Source organism: Pleurodeles waltl, chromosome 12 (genome assembly GCF_031143425.1).
Source record: "Pleurodeles waltl isolate 20211129_DDA chromosome 12, aPleWal1.hap1.20221129, whole genome shotgun sequence".
NCBI classification, from domain to species: domain Eukaryota; kingdom Metazoa; phylum Chordata; class Amphibia; order Caudata; family Salamandridae; genus Pleurodeles; species Pleurodeles waltl.
The window spans coordinates 87,105,701-87,126,158 of NC_090451.1; positions in this window are offsets into that span (position 1 = coordinate 87,105,701).

The following is a 20,458-nucleotide window of genomic DNA, read 5'->3' on the forward strand; positions in this document are numbered from 1 at the left end:
TCTTGGAGCCATTCTGTTCGCCTCCCCCCCCTAATGAGGGAACGTCCCCTTTGCATACATTATGCCTGCGCCGGGGGTAGTTAAATCAAAGCATCTCAGAACTTCCTCAGATACACAACTTCTCATTTCCTTCAGAAAACCACACAAACCTATTTCCTCCCCTATCCTCACCTGTTGAGTCAAGTGGGTATGTCTCTTGCTGGGATTGACACCTTCAGCTTTCGTGCTCACTCTTGAAGTGGAGCTGTGGCATCTAAAGCCTTCTGGGCAGGTTCCTGTCTAAAGGACATTCTGAGATCAGCGGATTGGTCTACTGACCATGTTTTTTGCACATTTAATTGTAAATCTGTACATACCGCCTCTTTTGTGATAATTAACATGCTTTAAACAAGCATAATAGGAGTCTCCGGTCTTGCAATAAAATGTAGATTTTCCTAGTAATCTTTGAAGGAAAGAGAGCACTATCCCACCACAACACTGTACTAACCTAGTGTGTTTTCCCACTCACAGGTACTGCTACTCCATCACTGTCATTCACTCAAGGACAATCCAGCACGCCATCTCTCATCGCTTCCAAAATCATCAGATGCGGATCTTCCTGGTGTTTCCTACTCCTCCAAGTTTTTGGCTCTCCATTTTAGACTTAGCTTTACAGACTTTTTTCGAGAACTGTTTTCATTTGCTTTAGCTGTTTCCATTATACTTTCTATTTGTCCTTTATTTAATAATTATTCTCACCTTCTCGCTCAAGAAAACAGGACTGTTAGCAGTCAAGATAGATATTATAGGTTATGCTGTCACCTTATTGGCTGTTATTGGTACTAAGTTTTGTTTCCCATTGGCTAATTTTTTCAAAGCCTCATGGGATTTGTAGTTTGTATATTCTCTTGACTGCTGCTGTTATAATAAATGCAAGATTACTTGAACACTCGCCACCCTGTCTTCTACATTATGCACCATGATGAGGAACACACTGTATCATATCCTTTTCCTATTTTGCTGTTTCAACACATAGTGATACCTTGTCAAATGTTTCACTTCATTAGACTCATTTTAGCACTTAAATATATCAATCCGCAGCTGAAAGGTGAGCAGTAACATGAGGAAAGGATCTGGCATAGCACTGCACCAAGGGTGGTGTTTTTTAAATTGACTTTGATCTGCTTGAGCATGAAACAATTATTTTGTTGAAATTTGAAATGGCTAGAGCATTTAATATCATCTGTAATGTAGGCATGTTATCTAAGGGCCGTACACATAGGTGGACTGCCTATAGAAAGGCAGGAAGAATTCCCCAACATTCGAAAAGTTATTGGAGCTGGGGCTGGGTCAGTAATGTCACTCCCAGGAGTGCAACACTGGAGAAAGAGGAAGGAAGTTGGCTCAGAGAGTGTTGTGCAGCAAATGAAAACCACCCTCTGTGCCAAGAGGACTGAGGAGGCAAAGGAAAGCAACTGGGGAGAAGGAGGGAGAACTGCAGGGGCAGATTTGCAGATTGTTAGGTGTGTTATAAAATGGGGAGGGTCCACAGAGCCTCTAAACACAAGTTGGGGGTTAGGGCTGAAACTAGAGGGTGGTGTACAGGAATGGAAGTTAGAGCTACAGGGGGAATGTAAACCATTGCGTTCAATGTAGGACCAGGCAGCAGTTCCATGCTGGAATAAAAGACAGAGATATATTTAAATGCAATGAATGGAACTCTTGTACATAGTGATTTGTATGAATGAAACTCTGGCACAGATTCGTCCCATGGGCACACCCTGATGGAATGTGATGTAGTATTTTGCCTCCATTTTGGAGTATTTTCTTTTCTATGTATGTATTTATTAGTTTGTTTGTTTTATTTATTCATGTAAAAAAACATTCATTTAAAAATCAACAAACTGTGAATAGAGGTCTTGCTGCCTACAATGAGTGGCATATTTGTGTAGCTGTGGAAGTTATTAAACTACAAGCCTATAAACGTGGATGTCCTTCCATTATTTGGAAGTCTGAAAGCTGGAAAAAAAGTGGTCGCCAGGAGAAAATAGAGGAGCCGGGATAAAGCATGAGCTGCCAGCGTACCTGGTACCTGTCGAAGCACCCCTACTCCCCCCTCTTCAATGCTGCTAACCCAGCTACGTCCCTGCTCACTCCGGTGTCACATCTGAGACCAAAATGTAGACCCCGGACGCCCAATCAGTATTTAAAAAGCCAGAATGTGAGCTCTAAGTTTAGGGAGAAAGACATATTGGAACGAACAGAAAATATAATGCCTGTCACACATTTAGAAAATTCCCCCTCGCTCTCCAGCTAGCAATGACACTTTAAGCGAACAACGTGAGTTTCTTCTACTTTTAAACGTTTTTGAACGCTTTCTGAACATAGAAATTGCACAAAGACCTTAGCTGAAATGTGTTCTGCCAAACTGGGGATGATTGAAAATACATCAAAACATACATGCATAAATTATTCAAATATATGAAGAGAAGTAAGTAAAACAGAAGAAATAATAAAAGACAATAACTGAAAACAGTTAAAAACAAAAAGTAGAATGCAAATTTAAAGTGCTATTAGGGTTGTGAGCATGGATGCTTTTTGTTTTTTCTTTACTTGATTGTTTTAAGGCGCAAACAGTAGCTCTATTGAAAGATAAATTCATTAATTATCCCCTCACACTGAAATTCTATTACCCTGAAACTCAGGACATTTGCATCATTTGCACTTCTAGCCATGGTTACTCTTGCGTGTTATTTGTCCAGTAGGTAAGCAAGCCAGTGGCATAACACAAGCCCCTGCAGTGCATAGTGGCCCCAACCTATCAGGGGCATCCCAACCCTTAAGGAACCCACATTCAGCTAAAGGCCAATGTATAACTGTGAGATGTGAGATGCCTCGTCACATTCCGCAGGGTGGCTCCTTCCTTCTGCGTAACACCACTGAAGCAAGCCAAGGAGACCTTAGTTGTGCCTGTGCTGGCGTCCGACCCTTCAACATTCTTTACTTACAAGTCAGCTTGGTGAGTTTGGTCCCTTCTCCAGCAGCCCCGGTACCTTCTGGTAAATTTGGCAAGCAACAAAACGCATATTACGCGCACCACTGAGGAACCAGCACTGGAGAATGCTTTGATTAAGATTTGGGTTGTAGGAGTCCCAGGTCAGAGACTTCCGTAACGTATCAAAAAGGGAAGTTATACAGAACCACGATTTCACAGCTAACGTGAGACTGATGCTTTATGTCGAATTTGCATACTGCTCGCTGTCCCAGTTTCCCAAAGTTACGTGCTGCTAGAGATGACACAGTCTGCAGGTATGGCTACCATGCCTTCTTGAAATAGCCCCTGACAATATTATGACATGCAGATTCTCTCCCTCCAATACAAATAATGATCCATATTCAAACACAACCTAGGTCTCTATAGTGCAGGTGAGCCATTTACCCAATACACATATTGAAGAAGGCTCAAGCACAGTCTATGAGCCATCTCCATGTGTATTCTTGACCAGCGCTGACCAATGTTGACACAAACACAGCCAGGGCCCTAAAAGGCAAGTGTATTGCTGATCAATACATATATTGATCCAGATCCAAACATAACCTAGGTCTTGGTTCAAAGTACATTTTGGCTCCACCCCTGATATCACATCTTCAATCTATATTACACTTAACATGACATATAGGGCCTGATTACAACTTTGGAGGAGGTGTTAATCCGTCCCAAAAGTGACGGTAAAGTGACGGATATACCACCAGCCGTCTTACGAGTCCATTATATCCTATGGAACTCGTAATACGGCTGGTGGTATATCCGTCACATTTGGGACGGATTAACACCTCCTCCAAAGTTGTAATCAGGCCCATAATGTGTGTTCTAACATTATTAGTGTAAAGTGTTGCACTCAAATTCAGTAATGAAGTGCACGCACTGTAGAACTAGAAAACCATATATACTGTGTGCGTGGCTTAACCTAATTAAAGGAAATGTAATAATTTTAAATGAATTAGAAACCATCCTCACACTAATGAAGTGTATTTGCATTGGAAACAAGGACAACTTATGTGACACTTATTTGAAATTAAAATGGGCATGTATAACACAAATTAAATGTGAATTAGTGAAGAGTATTCTAAAGTTGACAGAACTTGGCCTGTATTTATTTTAACCTGAGATACTGTTTTACATTTCTGCTTGCGTGTCTTTTCTCTGCAAGTGTATTCACATGAAAATGTTAGTTTGGTAATAGATGTATTATTGTGTTAGTAATAGAGAGTCTGGGAAAAAGACCTTGATGGAAGAACATGGAGAAACTGAGTGTGAGCTGAAAGTCCCTTATTCAGAAATTTTAACGAACTGTGGGGGTCATTCTGACCCTGGCGGTAATTACCGCCATGGCGGAGTTTGGCGGTAGCACCGCCAACAGGCTGGCGGTGCTTCGCCGGGCATTCTGACCGCGGCGGAACAGCCGCGGCCAGAAGCGGAAAGCCGGCGGTGTACCGCCGACTTTCCGCTGCCCATGGGAATCCGCCATGGCGGCGCAGCTTGCTGCGCCGCCATGGGGATTCTGACAGCCCATACCGCCATCCTGTTCCTGGCGGTTCACCCGCCATGAACAGGATGGTGGTATGGGGTGTCGTGGGGCCCCTGGGGGCCCCTGCAGTGCCCATGCCAATGGCATGGGCACTGCAGGGGCCCCCGTAACAGGGCCCCACAAAGAATTTCAGTGTCTGCTTTGCAGACACTGAAATTCGCGACGGGTGCAACTGCACCCGTCGCACCTTCCCACTCCGCCGGCTCCATTCTGAGCCGGCTTCCTCGTGGGAAGGGTGTTTCCCGCTGGGCTGGCGGGCGGACTTTCGGCGGTCGCCCGCCAGCCCAGTGGGAAAGCCAGAATGACCGCCGCGGTCTTTGGACCGCGGAGCGGTCTTTCGGCGGGAACCGCTTGGCGGGCGGCGACTGCCGTCCGCCACGGTCAGAATCACCCCCTGTGTCTAGAGGACCAAGGACAGCAGCATTCTCAGGACTTGTCTGGGAGAATACGTGAGTTTAACAGTTTACAACGTGAGACTAAAGAAGTCAATGGAGCTGCTGATCAAACCAAATCAAATCAAAAAAACATTTATAAAGCGCGCTACTCACCCGTGAGGGTCTCAAGGTGCTAGGGGATGGGGGTTACTGCTGCTCGAAGAGCCAGGTTTTGAGCTGCCTCCGGAATGCGAGATGGTCCTGGGTGGTCCTGAGGTTGGCGGGGAGGGAGTTCCATGTCTTGGCCGCCAGGTAGGAGAAGGATTTCCCACCTGCCGCAGTGCGACGGCTGCGAGGGACGGCGGCGATTTGGAGGTTGGCGGAGCGAAGTTGACGAGTGGGTGTGTAGAAACTGAGGCGACGGTTGAGGTATTCGGGTCCCATGTTGTGGAGGGCTTTGTATGCGTGGGTGAGGAGCCGGAAGGTGATCTTTTTGTTGACGGAAAGCCAGTGCAGGTGTCTCAGGTGGGTGGAGATGTGGCTGTTGCGGGGTATGTCGAGGATGAGGCGGGCGGAGGCGTTTTGTATTCGCTGAAGACGTTTTTGGAGTTTTGTTGTGGTTCCTGCGTATAGGGTGTTTCCGTAGTCCAGGCGGCTTGTGATGAGGGCGTGGGTCACAGTTTTTCTGGTGTCGGCGGGGATCCAGCGGAAGATCTTTTGGAGCATGCAGAGAGTGAGGAAGCAGGAAGATGATACGGCTGATGGTGTGATGATGCTTGCTACTTAACAGAATTGTGTGGTATCAACTAGTGTTCTCACAGATTGATTTTATATATTGTTGCTTTAAACTTTGAGAGTTACAGACCTCTGATTTTAACTCCTGTCCCCATGTTTTGCTGAGTGTGACTTAGGCTAACACTTAACTCTCTCTAGAAGACTCTTGACCAAGATTCTCAATTGCTGACACCTTCTTCTATTTTCCCTATATGCCCACATATAGATGTTTCCCTTTTGCAACAGCTTCTCGAATTTTGAGAATTTTCTCATAATTTTTTAGATTAACTTAGGTAGAAGACTCTAGATTTTATCCATGAATAGAAGAGCAAAGACTTTTCTCTGAACATCAAATCAAATCGTATTGCTGATATTTTGCACTGCTGTAACTGAATTTTTGGTTTGCTTATGCTAATTTGCCTAAACTTCTTCAGGAGGCTTGGTTATTCTTTTGTTCTTTTTCTCTACAGCATGTTTTTGAGATTTGTTTATAAGAATCTGACAGCTAATTTGTATAAATATCCTTAATTTTATTTCCTATTTGGGTCCTTATTGTGTAGCCAAATTGGTTACACTGTAAATTAATGTTAAATCGGTTGAGAGCGAACTCCTTACATCTTTCCCTTCAATGAAAAAAAAATCACATAAGGAAGACGGCTCAAACACTCCACCAGTCTCTATGTGGCTCTCCAGTAGATATGAATATTGATCCAGATTCAAGCATTACCTTGGTCTCTAAGGGTCAAGTGCTCTCTCAAACAGGTACAAATATGTTCAGTCGACCAATACAAAGCATCCTTGGTCCTATGAGGCAGGTGTACTGCTGACCAACGCAAACATTAATCCAGATTCAGACATAGTCTAGGTCTCAATGGATCTATGTAGGAAAGTCCTCCTTTTTGCCCTGGTCACCCACAAATTTTTGGACAGGTACTGGTGGTTACTGACTCTTGGCTGTGCCCTAGAAAAGAAAAAGTGGGCAAGGGAAGAGAAAAGAGATGGTGACAGCAACAGAGAAGCTAAGGTGTCCATGGGTGTTTTTTTTTGCCCCAGATTACCCAAGGGGGTGGTTCCTGCCTATGTAGAGGGGGATGATATAGATAAGTGGCTGGGGGCCTTTGAGAGAGCCCTCCAGATGAGGAGAGTTAAGCCTCAGTCTTGGGGTTCACTTCTTTGGGAGTTGGTGCCCAACTCTGGGAGGGATAGGCTCCTAACCTTGAGGGGGGAGGAGGCAGATTCATACCCCAGTATGAAGAGATGCTTGACTAAAAAGTTTGGTCTGACCCCAGAGCAGTATAGGCTCAAGTTTAGGGACACCCAAAAGACAAGTACCCAATCCTGGGTGGACTTTGTGGACATCTCAGTTGAAGCACTGGATGGCTGGATACCGGGCAACAAGGTAAGTACCTTTGAGGGGCTGTACAATTTGATTATGATGGAGCACCTTCTAACCAATTGTGGCAAAGAGAAGCTCTGCCAGTATCTAGTTGATTCTACGTTGACCAACCCCAGAGAGCTGTGGGAGGCAGCAGATGACTGGTTAAGAACTAGGGTTAGCCAGAAACCCCTAGGGGTGATCTGAAAAAGGGAGGACATGGTTCTTCTCAGGAGAAGAACCAAGGGAAAGATGATAAAAAGCCCAAGGAGTCCTCACAAGAGTCCCCAAAAACTTCTCAGGGTGGGGGAGCCTCGAGCCATTCCACTTCTAAAGGGAAAGGGCACCAGGGGAAGCATTATGATCCTGTTAAAGCAGGAAAGTTTCAGGAGCTTGCTAAGGCCGGCAAGTGCTTTGAGTGTCATCAACCTGGACACAAAAGAGGAGATGCTATCTGCTCCAAGAAGCCCCCCACTGGTGGGCAATCCCAGGGGATTGCTAGTGTAGGTATGGAGGTGGAAGTTGGCCCAGGGCTGGCATCAGGGTACACAGAGGTCACCTTGGTATCCGTGGGTGGGGTGGACATTACAACTATGGCCACCTTACCTCCCAGCATGGTATGGGAGGCCTAAAGTCAATGGGACTGAGTTGGAAGCTCTGAGAGATACAGGAGCCAGTGTGACAATGGTCACAGAGAAGCTGGGTTCTCCAGAACAGGTCTTACCTAGTGTCTTCCACCAAGTGACGTGTGCAGATAGCAGAACCAAACTCCATCCAATGGCCATGGTGAGCCTGGAATGGGGAGATGTGACTGGCCCTAAGAAGGTAGCTGTAGCTCCTGCCCTCCCAGTAGAGTGTCTGTGGGAAATGATCTTGAAGCATCTGAATGGTCAGAGGTGGAGAGAAGGGTCCATGCACAGATGCTGGACCTCCCTGAATCGGTGTATGCTGTGACCAGGTCACAGGCAGCACAACAGGGAAGTGCTGGACACTTGGACCCTGGAACAATGGGCCAAGCCTCCATGAAGAAGAGAAAGGGCACTGGGTCTGGCTTGCCAGCCCCCACAAGTAAAGAGGATCAGGAGGAATCCAATCCTGAGGGGGAGGATCTGACCTCTGAGGGAGGGCCACTTCCCCTGCAAGCTCTGCCTGCCTTGGCAGAACTGCAAGGGGCAGGTGGGCCAGGGACAAAGAGAGTGTCCCACTCTTGAGAGCCTAAGGCAGACTGCTACCAGGTAAGAACAAGGGGATACCAGTGGGACCCACAAGGTTTACTGGGAGGATGGAGTTCTCTACACCGAGGCAAGGGACCCCAAACCAGGGGCAACCAGGAGAGTGGTGGTCCCCCAGAAGTATAGAGAATTCCTTCTCACTTTAAGCCATGATATTCCCTTAGCTGGACATTGGGACAGACCAAGACCTGGAACAGGCTAGTCAACCATTTTTATTGGCCCCAAATGTCAGAAAAAGACAAGGAGTTTTGCAGCTCCTGTGTTACCTGCCAAGCCAGTGGCAAGGCAGGGGGCAAGCCAAAGGCTCCCTTGATATCACTGCCAGTGGTTAGGACTCCCTTTCAGAGGGTGGGAATTGACATTGTTTGTCCCCTAGACCCACCAACTGCCTCAGGCAACAGGTACATTTTGGTGGTTATGGACCATGCCACCAGGTACCCTGAGGTAATACTCCTCTGGACGGTCACTGCTCCCACAGTGGCTAGGGCCCTACTTGGTGTGTTCACCAGAGTGGGATTCCCAAAGGAGTTGGTCTCAGATAGGGGCACACATTTTGGGGGTTATTCTAACTTTGGAGGAGGTGTTAATCCGTCCCAAAGGTGACGGAAAAGTGACGGATTTACCACCAGCCGTATTACGAGTCCATTATATCCTATGGAACTCGTAATACGGCTGGTGGTATATCCGTCACTTTACCGTCACTTTTGGGACGGATTAACACTCCTCCAAAGTTAGAATAACCCCCTTTATGTCTGCCTATCTGAAAGCCATGTGGGATGAGTGTGGTGTTACTTATAAGTTCACCACCCCCTATCACCCACAGACCAATGGTCTGGTGGAAAGATTTAATAAGATCCTGAAGGGCATGATAATGGGTTCGTCTGACAAACTCAGGAGGAGATGGGATGTTCTCCTCCCATGCCTGCTGTTTGCCTACAGAGAGGTGCCACAGAAGGGGGTTGGATTCAGCCCCTTTGAATTACTGTTTGGGCACCCTGTAAGAGCCCCATTGTGCTTGGTGAGAGAGTCTTGGGAGAAGCCTCTCAAAGAGTCCAAGGAGAATGTGCTGGATTATGTGCTGGGCCTGTGGTCACACATGGCTGAGTACATGAAAAAGGCAAGCAGAACCCTGGAGGCCAGCCAAGAGCACATGAAGCTCTGGCATGACCAGAAGGCTACCATGCCTAAGTATCACCCAGGACAGCTGGTGTGGGTTTTGGAGCCCATGGCTCCTAGGGCACTTCAGGCCAAATGGACTGGGCCTTCTCCAATTGTGGAGAAAAAGGGTGAGGTCACCTACTTGGTGGATCTTGGCACCCCCAGGAATCCTCATAGGATCCTGCATGTCAACAGATTGAAACCCCACCAGGACAGGGCAGCCATGACCATGCTGATGGTCACTGATGAAGGGAAGGAGGAGGAGAGTGAACGTCTGCCAGACCTCCTGTCCTCAAATGAACAAGATGGGTCAGTGGAGGGAGTGGTACTTTCTCCCAAGTTGACAGACCAGCAACAAAAAGACTGCAGAAAAGTTTTGGAGCAGTTTGCTAGTCTGTTCTCCCTGACGCCTGGACTCACCAATTGGTGTGTCCATGATATTGACACTGGTGACACCTTACCTGTCAAAAACAAGCTGTACAGACTGTCTGACCAGGTCAAGGCCAACATCAAAGCTGAAGTGGCTAAGATGTTGGAGCTCAAGGCAATTGAGCCCTCTGGCAGTCCTTGGTCCAGTCCAGTGGTACTGGTGCCCAAACCTAATCCCCAAGGTTGGAAGAAGGAATTGAGATTCTGTGTGGACTACAGAGGTCTAAATGCAGTCACTAGGACTGATGCCCACCCCATACCTAGGGCTGATGAGCTCATTGATAGGTTGGGGGCTGCAAAATTCCTGAGCACATTTGATCTGACCACAGGATACTGGCAGATTGCCTTAAGTCCAGGAGCTAAGGCCCAGAGGGCCACTTTCAGTTCAAGGTGATGCCCTTTGGCCTGAAAAATGCTCCTGCCACCTTCCAACAGTTGGTGAATAGAGTCCTGTCTGGGTTGGAATCTTTCAGTGCAGCTTATCTGGATGATATAGCTGTATTCAGTTCCACCTGGGAGGACCACCTGGTCCACCTGAAGGAAATGCTTCAGGCCCTGCTTCAAGCAGGCCTGACTATCAAGGCAAGCAGGTGCCAATTAGGGCAAAGCTCAGTTGAGTACCTGAGCAACCTTGTTGGTGGAGGCCATGTACAACCTCTCCAGCCCAAGATCCAGACTATCCTGGATTGGGAGACTCCTAAAACCCAGACTCAGGTCAGGGCCTTTATTGGCCTGACTGGGTACTACAGGAGGTTTGTTCAGCATTATGGGACCATAGTGGCCCCCCTGACTGAGCTTACCTCCAAGAAACAGCCCAAGAAGGTCATTTGGACCCCAGAGTGCCAGAAAGCTTTTGACACCCTAAAACAGGCTATGTGTTCAGCACCAGTGTTACTTGCCCCTGACTATAGCAAGGAGTTTATAGTGCAAACAGATGCTTCAGAGGAAGGGATTGGGGTAGTGTTAGCACAAGTTAATGAAGAGGGCCAAGATCAACCAGTTGCCTTCATCAGCAGACAACTACTCCCCAGAGAGAAAAGATGGAGTGCCATTGAGAGGGAGGCCTTTGCTGTGGTCTGGTGCCTGAAGACGTTGAGGCCATACCTGTTTGGCACTCACTTCCATGTACAAACTGACCACAGGCCTCTCAGATGGTTGATGCAAATGAGGGGGGAGAACCCAAAACTGTTAAGGTGGTCCATTTCCCTACAGGGGATGGACTTCTCAGTGGAGCACAGACCTGGGACTGCCCATGCCAATGCAGATGGCCTTTCCAGGTTTTTCCACTTAGCTGATGAGGCCTACAGGGGTGTAGGTTAGTATCCATCACCTTTCATCTGGGGGGCAGTGTAGGAAAGTCCATATTTTTGCCCTGGTCACCCCCAAACTTTTTGGACAGGTACTGATGGTTACTGACTCTTGGCTGTGCCCTGGGTACTGCTTACCAATCCCAGGGCCAGTGCTCTGTGTAAAGTGGATATGCAAATTAGGCTAATTATAATTGGCAAAGTTAACCTACCTATAAGTCCCTAGTATATGGTAGGGCATGGAGGTTTAGGGACCCCAGCATAGGTAGTGCCCCTATAGGTGCACTGCTGAGGTGCCCAGTGTCATTTTAAAGGCAGGCTTGCCTTGCTGGCTGCTTTTAAATTAAAGTGACATGCAAATTCGACTTTGGAATTAAAAGTAGTTCCAAAGTCTTAAACTACCTTATTTTTACATATAAGTCACCCCTAAGGTGTGCCCTATGTGCCCCTAGGGCTGGGTGCCATGTAACTATAAGCAGGGACCTTATAAAAATAGTTTTATAAGCCCTGGTGAGGTAAAACAACCAAATTCGTTTTTCCCTCATTGTAGTGAATGGCCTCCATAGGCTAGAATGGGGAGACTTTATTTTAATTTTGAAAGTCCCCTTAAGTAACAGATACCAGAAGTTTGGTATCAAATCAATTGTTATAATAAATCCTACAACTTCCAGTTGTTGGATTTGTTAGACTTTTCATCCTTGGCATGGTCTCCCTTAACTTTTTGCCTCTGTTCCCCAGGTTGTTGATGTGTGCTGGACTCTGATTTTACTGTTTTTGTTACTCTGGGCACTTTACCACTGCTAGTCAGTGCTAAAGTGCAAGTGCTCCTGTTTAAAATGTGTACGTAATTGGTTCTCCATGATTGGCATATTTGTTTTACTGTTAAGTCCCTAGTAAAGTGCACTAGAGGTGCCCAGGGCCTGTAAATCAAATGTTACTAGTGGGCCTGCAGCACTGGTTGTGCCACCCACACAAGTAACCCTGTAATCATGTCTCAGACCTGCCACTGCAGTGTCTGTAAGTGTATTTTTACACTGTAAATTCGACTTGGCAAGTGTACCCACTTGCCAGGCCTAAACCTTCCCTTTTCTTACATGTAAGGCACCCCTAAGGTAGGCCCTAGGTAGCCCCAAGGGCAGGGTGCAGTGTATGGATAAGGTAGGACATATAGGCCCTCATTCTGAGTCTGGCGGGCGGCGGAGGCCGCCCGCCAGACTTCCCCCCTCCAAAGTACCGCTCCGCGGTCCAGAGACCGCGGAGGGTATTCCAAGTTTTCCCCTGGACTGGCGGGCGGCCGCCAAAAGGCCGCCCGCCAGCCCAGGGGAAAACGACCTTCCCACCATGAAGCCGGCTCGTAATCGAGCCGGTGGTGTGGGAAGGTGCGACGGGTGCTACTGCACCCGTCGCGTATTTCACTGTCTGCTACGCAGACAGTGAAATACTAGCGGGGCCCTCTTACGGGGGCCCCTGCAGTGCCCATGCCATTGGCATGGGCACTGCAGGGGCCCCCAGGGGCCCCACGACAATCCTTACCGCCATCCTGTTCCTGGCGGGCGAGCCGCCAGGAACAGGATGGCGGTAAGGATTGTCAGAATCCCCTCGGCGGCGCAGCGAGCTGCGCCGCCTTGGAGGATTCTTAGGGGCAGTGGAAAACCGGCGGGAGACCGCCGGTTTTCCCTTTCTGACCGCGGCCAAAGCGCCGCGGTCGGAATGCCCAAGGGAGCACCGCCGGCCTGTCGGCGGTGCTCCCGCCCCCGTTGGCCCTGGCGGTTCTCTACCGCCAGGGTCATAATGAGGCCCATAGTAATGTGGTTTATATGTCCTGACAGTGAAATACTGCCAATTTCGTTTTTCACTGTTGCAAGGCCTGTCTCTCTCATAGGATAATATGGGGGCTACCTTTAAATATGATGAAAGTGTAGATTCCCCTAGAGAGTAGATGGACATGTGGAGTTTGGGGTCCCTGAACTCACAAATAAAAAATACATCTTTTAGTAAAGTTGATTTTAAGATTGTGCGTTTGAAAATGCCACTTTTAGAAAGTGAGCATTTTCTTGCTTAAACCATTCTGTGACTCTGCCGTGTTTGTGGATTCCCTGTCTGGGTCAGTTTGACAGTTGGGTTGTTTTTCACCTCACACCAGACAGTGACACAAAGGGGGCTGGGGTGTAACCTGCATTTCCTGATTAGCCATCTCTGCTAGGAGGGAGGGGTGGAGTGGTCACTCTTATCTGAAAGGACTGTTCTTGCCTCTGACAATGCCGGCACCAACCCCCTGGTGTGTGTCTGAGGCCTTGTCTGGGCAAGGCAGGATTTCACAAGTAGGTGTGAGTCCCCTTTGAAGAAAGGTGACTTCAAAGACTAAAATGGGTATAAGAAGGGCACCCAAATCTACAGACTTTAGAAACACTTCTGGAACCAAGAGGAACCTCTGCCTGGAGAAGAGCTGATAGCTGAGGAGGAAGTGCTGCCCTGCCTGTGACTGTGCTTTGTGGAGCTTTCCTGCAGTGCTGCTTTTGCCAGAGTAAGAGGGCAAAGACTGGACTTTGTGTGCCTTCCATCTTGTGAAGAAATCTCCAAGGGCTTGATTTAGAGCTTGCCTCCTGTTGTTTGAAGTCTCAGGGACAGCAAAGACTTCTCTCTGCCAGCACCTGGGGCCATATTGATACTTTTTGACGCAAAGCTGCGCCGTCGCAGTTTTGCGTAAAAAAAATTACCGCCTGCTAACGCCATTTCGATGCGCCATGCGGGCGTCAAATTTATACTTTGACGCACGGCGGCGCAACCAACAGGTGGGAGTCATTATTTCGTAACGCACACAGCAGCGTCAAGTCGTAAAGGAAACCAACGTTAACGCGACGCAAATGACTGTGGGTCGATTTACGTCAGCGCAACCCGGAAAGCGCTGTTCATTTTGACGCAATAGCGTCAAATTCACCCGCGAACACTGCCCTTTCAGCAGAGGAGAGCCAAAATGGATCCCAGATGCCACAACAGACCCCAGGAAGATGACAGCAGACCAGGAACCAGCCAGGATAATCCATACAGGAACCAGGACATTTATAGAAAAAAAAGAAAGTGTTGCTTCAGTGCAGAGGAGCAGGAAATCCTGGTTAAAGAGGTGACGGAACACCAGCACCAACTGTTCATCACCTCTAAGTTGCCAATCAGCAGGAGAGAGGCCATATGGCAACAAATAGTGGACAAGATCAATAGTGTGGCTGAAGAACGCAGAACAGTCATCGAGTGTAAGAAACGCTGGCATGACTGCAAACGTAGGACAAAGGAAAAAATGGCCAGGAACAGGAAGGCAGCACTGCAGACTGGAGGGGGGAGTCCAGCACAACAGGAGGCCCTGGACCACATGGAGGAGATGGTCGCAGCCGTCATCCCTGAGGAGATCGTCACAGGGATTCAAGGACAGGACAGCGCAGACTACCACGAGACAACACACATGCAGGGTAAGTCAAATGGGGAATTATAATGCAATAATGATAACTGCAACCGGGGTGGGGAATACCTACTACACAATGCATGTAAGTCAGCATATATATGAAGTGACATGGGTAAAGGGGCACGGCAGGGGGGCATGCCCAGCACAGACAGAAGCTGGGGCACGACAAAACACAGCACCAACAACAGTCCCATGGGGCCATCCTGTCATGACAACAATGGAGCTAAGGGAAAGCAGCGACAGGTGGGAAGGCCACTACGTCAAACTTACATCCAGGCACTCGTCAGTCAAAATGTATCCTACATCAACTAGGTCCCTATCAGTAATCCAGTAGCCAAAACAACAACTGCAATGTAACTGCGACAACAGTTGACACTAACACCTCTGATCTCTGTGCAGCTATAGTAGCAAATGGCAGGAACCTCCCCATGGAACATACCTACATAAATTAGGGGGTGAGGATGACATCTGCAACTATTTCTAGAAATAAGACAAAGGCACCAGTACACTCAAATGTCAATGCCCATAGTTGACACATACATCAGCCAAAGTAAACAGCAATAGGAGCCACACAGCACTAAGGACACACACATGCTGCATACGTCAGGGGCCCTCACGTGCCTGGCTAACAAGGCAACATCACTAATGTCATACTGCTCAGACAACAACATTGAGGAGGGGACACATGCAACTGGTCACTGAAACACACCTGCACAGTCTGAGAACCAAATAGGACATTGATACGATAAACAGGGCAATCCAATTAAACACACATTACCCAACATCAGCTGGAAACATCAACAATGTTTACATCCATATCACATCCTAACATTGCCATGCATAAGATATGCCACATAACAATTACATTTAGGTCAATGTGAATAAAACGATTTTGGGGCAGGTCCTGAGATGCAAGTGTGCTGCCAGGGCAATCACAACACCCACAGCCAGTGAAAGTGTAGTGTGGAAAGTTTTACGTATCCTTTGCGCATTAGCTTCAGGCTTTAGGCCTTAGTGCACTTTGCCCTGAATGTATTTTATTCATTTGCTGACAGCTTAGAGCCTCTGTGCACTTTGCACTAAATGCTTTTTATTAGGCTTCGTACTGTTATTTTTCAAATAGCCAGTTCTACGATGTTGTTTTTCATTCATTTCACACTGTTTTGCCTACTTCAGCACTGGAGTTCTCCATAACATATTCACTCTGTGCTTCAGTCAAGGATACAGTCTGGTACATTGCCGATAGACGTGGTAGGAGTTTAGATGTGGCATTCCTGCGTAGGGACATTTTGTGATCACGATGCCATGTTAGTTATAAAATCACTTCCTTGTCCCAATACACGCAAGAGGGAGTTTCCGAACAGAGAACCACAACTAGACGCTGCCTGCCTTGTTGCAGATGCAGAACCAGATCACAGGCCTTTGCTCAGGTATGAGGGCTGATGTCTCCCCAGTGATTCGGAAAGGCAAGCTAGAAGCTTAACATGCTGTGCTCTAAATAGAACAAGCAGAGGGAGAGTAGAAACTGTTAGGCACTATGATAGCTTTGTTCTTATGTTTTACTCTCCTGTTGACTATTTCAATTCTACTATGTTGCATTGTTCTGGTTATTGCGGCTCACGCCTTATTATCTAAAATACAGTTGTTTTATGAAATCATCATATAAAACTTATACTGTCTTTGTCATTTGTATATGAGATCATACTGGAAATGAGAGAGTTGGTTTGGATCTGAGTGACCACGACTTCCCTGAGAAGTTCCAAAGATGTCATGCGCTCGGCTGCCTAATCATTTCTTCCCCGTGGGAGACATGAGGCACTGCTAGTTAGCCAGAGCAAAAAAAAAGATTTAGGGGGACAGAGTTCTTTACAAGTGGGTCAGACTCAGTCCCCCACACCGTTATTGATCCTGCTGCCTAGAAATCCAGTAGTCTCATTCAGGATAATGAGAGCCCACGCAACAAAATGTCTCTCCATAAGAATAGATATACACGGAGGGACGAGTAGGACAAAAAGATGGCTATTCCCTAATTGGTACAAAGCAACACCTAGAGGCGATTAGGCAGACAAGTCTGATAACTCTATATCATACATGTGACACACAGGTGGGCCATAGGCCTATAACAATGCTCATATGAAGGACAGCAGATACCAATACCAAACCAGAGCACAAAGTAAAGTCATCAAAAGGCTTGCATGTTACGGCAAAATTGTCACAACACAGACACACTAATTGTACCCTGTTTCATTGCAGAGGAACATGGATCTCCTGCCGATATGCCTGTCCCTGATTTCCCTGATGACATGGATGACGAGCCCATAAACATTTCCCAGGAGACCATCCAAAAGTTTTTGAAAGCCTCCAGACCCCACCTTCAGTCACAAGGAGGAGCACAGATCAGGCAGCCATCACAGAAGACCCACCCACCACCCCAATTGTAAGACCTGCCAGCTCCAACACAGCTGAGGACTCTGATGACACTGGCACCAGCTTTGAAAGAACTGTAGTTGGTGTACAGCGGGAGCTGGCCAAGGAGGTGCGGGTGGGTATGCAAAACATGGCAGCCAGCCTTGAGGGGGTGCGTTCGTGCATGACGTCATTTGCAGATCAGGCAGCTGCTATGCAAGCCCTAACATCTCTCTTGCAGGAACTTGCGAAAACACAGAAGGAAATCAGCACAGCTGTAATCCAGTTGACACAACACCTACAACTGCAATCCAGTCAACGCGTGCACGAATGCAACATTGAACCCCGCAGGGCCGACCTGGCTGCCTACCATCGTGATGTGGCTGCTATTCTCAAAAACCAGCAGGCCCTCCTTGCAGCAGTACTGCCCTTAAGAACTTCACAGGGAGCAGCCCCCGGGATGTCTGACTCCACGTCTTCTAACACTGAGGTGTGTATTGCCCCTTCACAACCAACAACAACAAGGACAAACCAGGCAACACACACATCAGAAGAAGAAGACATGGAACAGATCACATTCTCACGGAAGAGTACCCGGAAGCACTAGTCCCTGCACCATGGCCTACTTTGACCAAGGTCCTACGTTTTGTCAAATGCCAGTCTCACTACAACTACACTCAATGACTGTTCTGCTAACCACTGTATGACTTGTCACCATTGCCAGTGAATGTCTCTCTCCTACTATTCGCCAAATCCTGTCCCTCTGCACTGTCTGTGACATCACCCCAGCATGTCAGGAGCATCATCCACACCCCTTCTGTAGTATCACCATGTAAGAATGCACTAGAACGGACTCAACAAACATGGACAATGGACATTTTGCACTACAGCACCTATCAATAAATAGCACTTGCACACCTAATATGTCTCTGTGTTATTTGACACATCAACTGTGCAGTAGATAACTCTAAAGTGCCTGTGTGGCAACCATGTAGCTTGTCAATACAACTGTGCTGACATCATGTAGTCTGATACATCTGTGCAGTGGCCAAGATTGCATCATAGCCTTACCATCCTGAGGAAAATAACTGATGAAGGGACAAACCACACACAATCATGCTGTGTTGGACAGAATAATGCTCCATCTATAGCAATTCAAGTCAACTAATGGTGGCTGATAAATGTAGGCACCATGCAATACTAAAACATGAAATTATGCAGCAAAATCTAAGCAAGCAAAAAAAAAACACTGCATCAATCACCCTTTCTGAGTATACTTCCATGAAGGGAAGTCATGCTGAATTATTACACACATGATCTAGGTCAGCAATGAAGGCAACAAGACAAGAGTGTTAACAACACCTCATCTACAAAGATCTCCCTGAACATCACACTGCAGTCTGACCTATTAAATTACCGACAATAACAAGTCTGGAAGCACACTTTGTGATGTAGAATACCTACTCATCAACACAAATCCTTGGTGATCGATGTAAACTACCAATGGTGGGTCTCCCAAATGGTGGATACTTACCAAGTTAGCACACGGGTAGCTGGCATGTTAACCCTCCATTTTCGGTGGTGGGTAGCATAGGACACTAATGTCATAGAAAAACATTCACCTACACTGATGTCAAGGCCATGATAAAGTAGCAGTTGACGCATCATGCAAAGGGTTAACTATATGTTTATTCCTATTTATTCACACCAGAGGCAACTAAGGGAAAAGTCATACCTACACTAATCTAACCTGACTACTACTAACCCACAACTGTCCCTAACTAACCTAAGCTAAACTTACTCTACACATATAACGAAACGATCTAAACATCAACCCCCCACCCACCATTATGAGACAGGACACATGCAGGACAACACATACTAACCTACACACATACTATACTATCCTAAACAATCATATTTTTTTTTATTTTTTTTATTTTTTTATTAACAAACATGAATCCCAACATTGACCCCCACCCACCCACACAAAAAAGAAAAATAGAAAGAATAAGGACCCCCCACCCTCCTCCCTAACACTAACTAAGCTAACAACCTACACTAACCTAACACTAATCCCCAAAACCCAACTATCAGTACAAAAAGGAAAGAGGAGAGAGGGGAGGGGTAAAAGTCAAACATGGCAAAAGTCCTAGAGGTTGGCCCTCCGTAGGGTCCGCCTGATGGACCGAACCCTTTTCTTAATATATGCCACATCCTGGCTTAGCTTGTCCACCTTTGAAAAAACTTTGTCCAATTTAGGGCTTAATGCCAGGAATGCCGCTGGGTCTACAGGAGGGGCTGCTGCAGTCTGTGTGCTGGCCGAGGTGGACGGTGTGGCAGTAGTTGTATGCCCACTGGACTGTCCTGGGTGTTGGAAATGGCTGGGTCCAGGTCTTGCTGACGAGGCAGGATCAACTGTCCCCGCCGTTGCTGGGGCCACTTGGGGAGACCTGGTGGATGTGGTGGTGGTGGCTGTTGTGGGCAACGTAGGGCCACCCTGTGGTGAGGCCCACCATGCCCCAGAGGCCCGATCTGCTTGGTATTTGCGGGCCATCCTCCTGTACCCCGACTGCACCTGCAGGATGTGCCGGTATCGCATTGCACGCCGTTCAAACTGGTGTCTCTCTGCGGCACTCATGTTTGCAGCTGTGAAGAGATATGGCAACTATTTACCATAGGAAATGCATTGGGTGGAATTGCACAATGGGTCATTTGCACATTACTTGTACTGTATTTGTTACAGCGATTGTCACAACATAGTTCATTGAAAGTCTCAGAGGAAGTACATGTGAAGCCTGCATACAAAAGGCCATCTCACACCTAGCATATCCATGTCTCTACATGATGGGTGACATCAGCCTAAACTTCTCATCCAAATAATGGCTAATGCAGCTGACATTATGGCTGAACCTCTTCCGCATACTGACTTCACTACATATGTCACTCTATGTGATAACTATCACAACCCTCACTCAATGCCATTTGTAAATTGTTGTTTGCAAAACTTGAACCCATGAGCCATAACCGAATGTGTACACTAGGTTCTAAACTACGTTGCAAAAGGTCACAAGTATGTGTAACATACTGGTTGCTACAGTCCTAGGTACCCTATTCCCAATCACATGGCAGTCTTTGAGGGTGAGTGGGAAGAACAACCAACAATCCCAGATTCAATGCACACCCAGGAGTGTATAGAAAGGTCAACAAGTATTTGCCTCCACACACAACACCAATGAAGGGCTAGCAACAATTTGGAGTCAGCCAAACATTGTCCTATCCAAGGTCCACACATGTCAAAATGCACTGACTCAGGCCAACATCACATACTACCACTGAGGCATATTTAAACACACACAGAGGAGCAAGAACACCCATGAA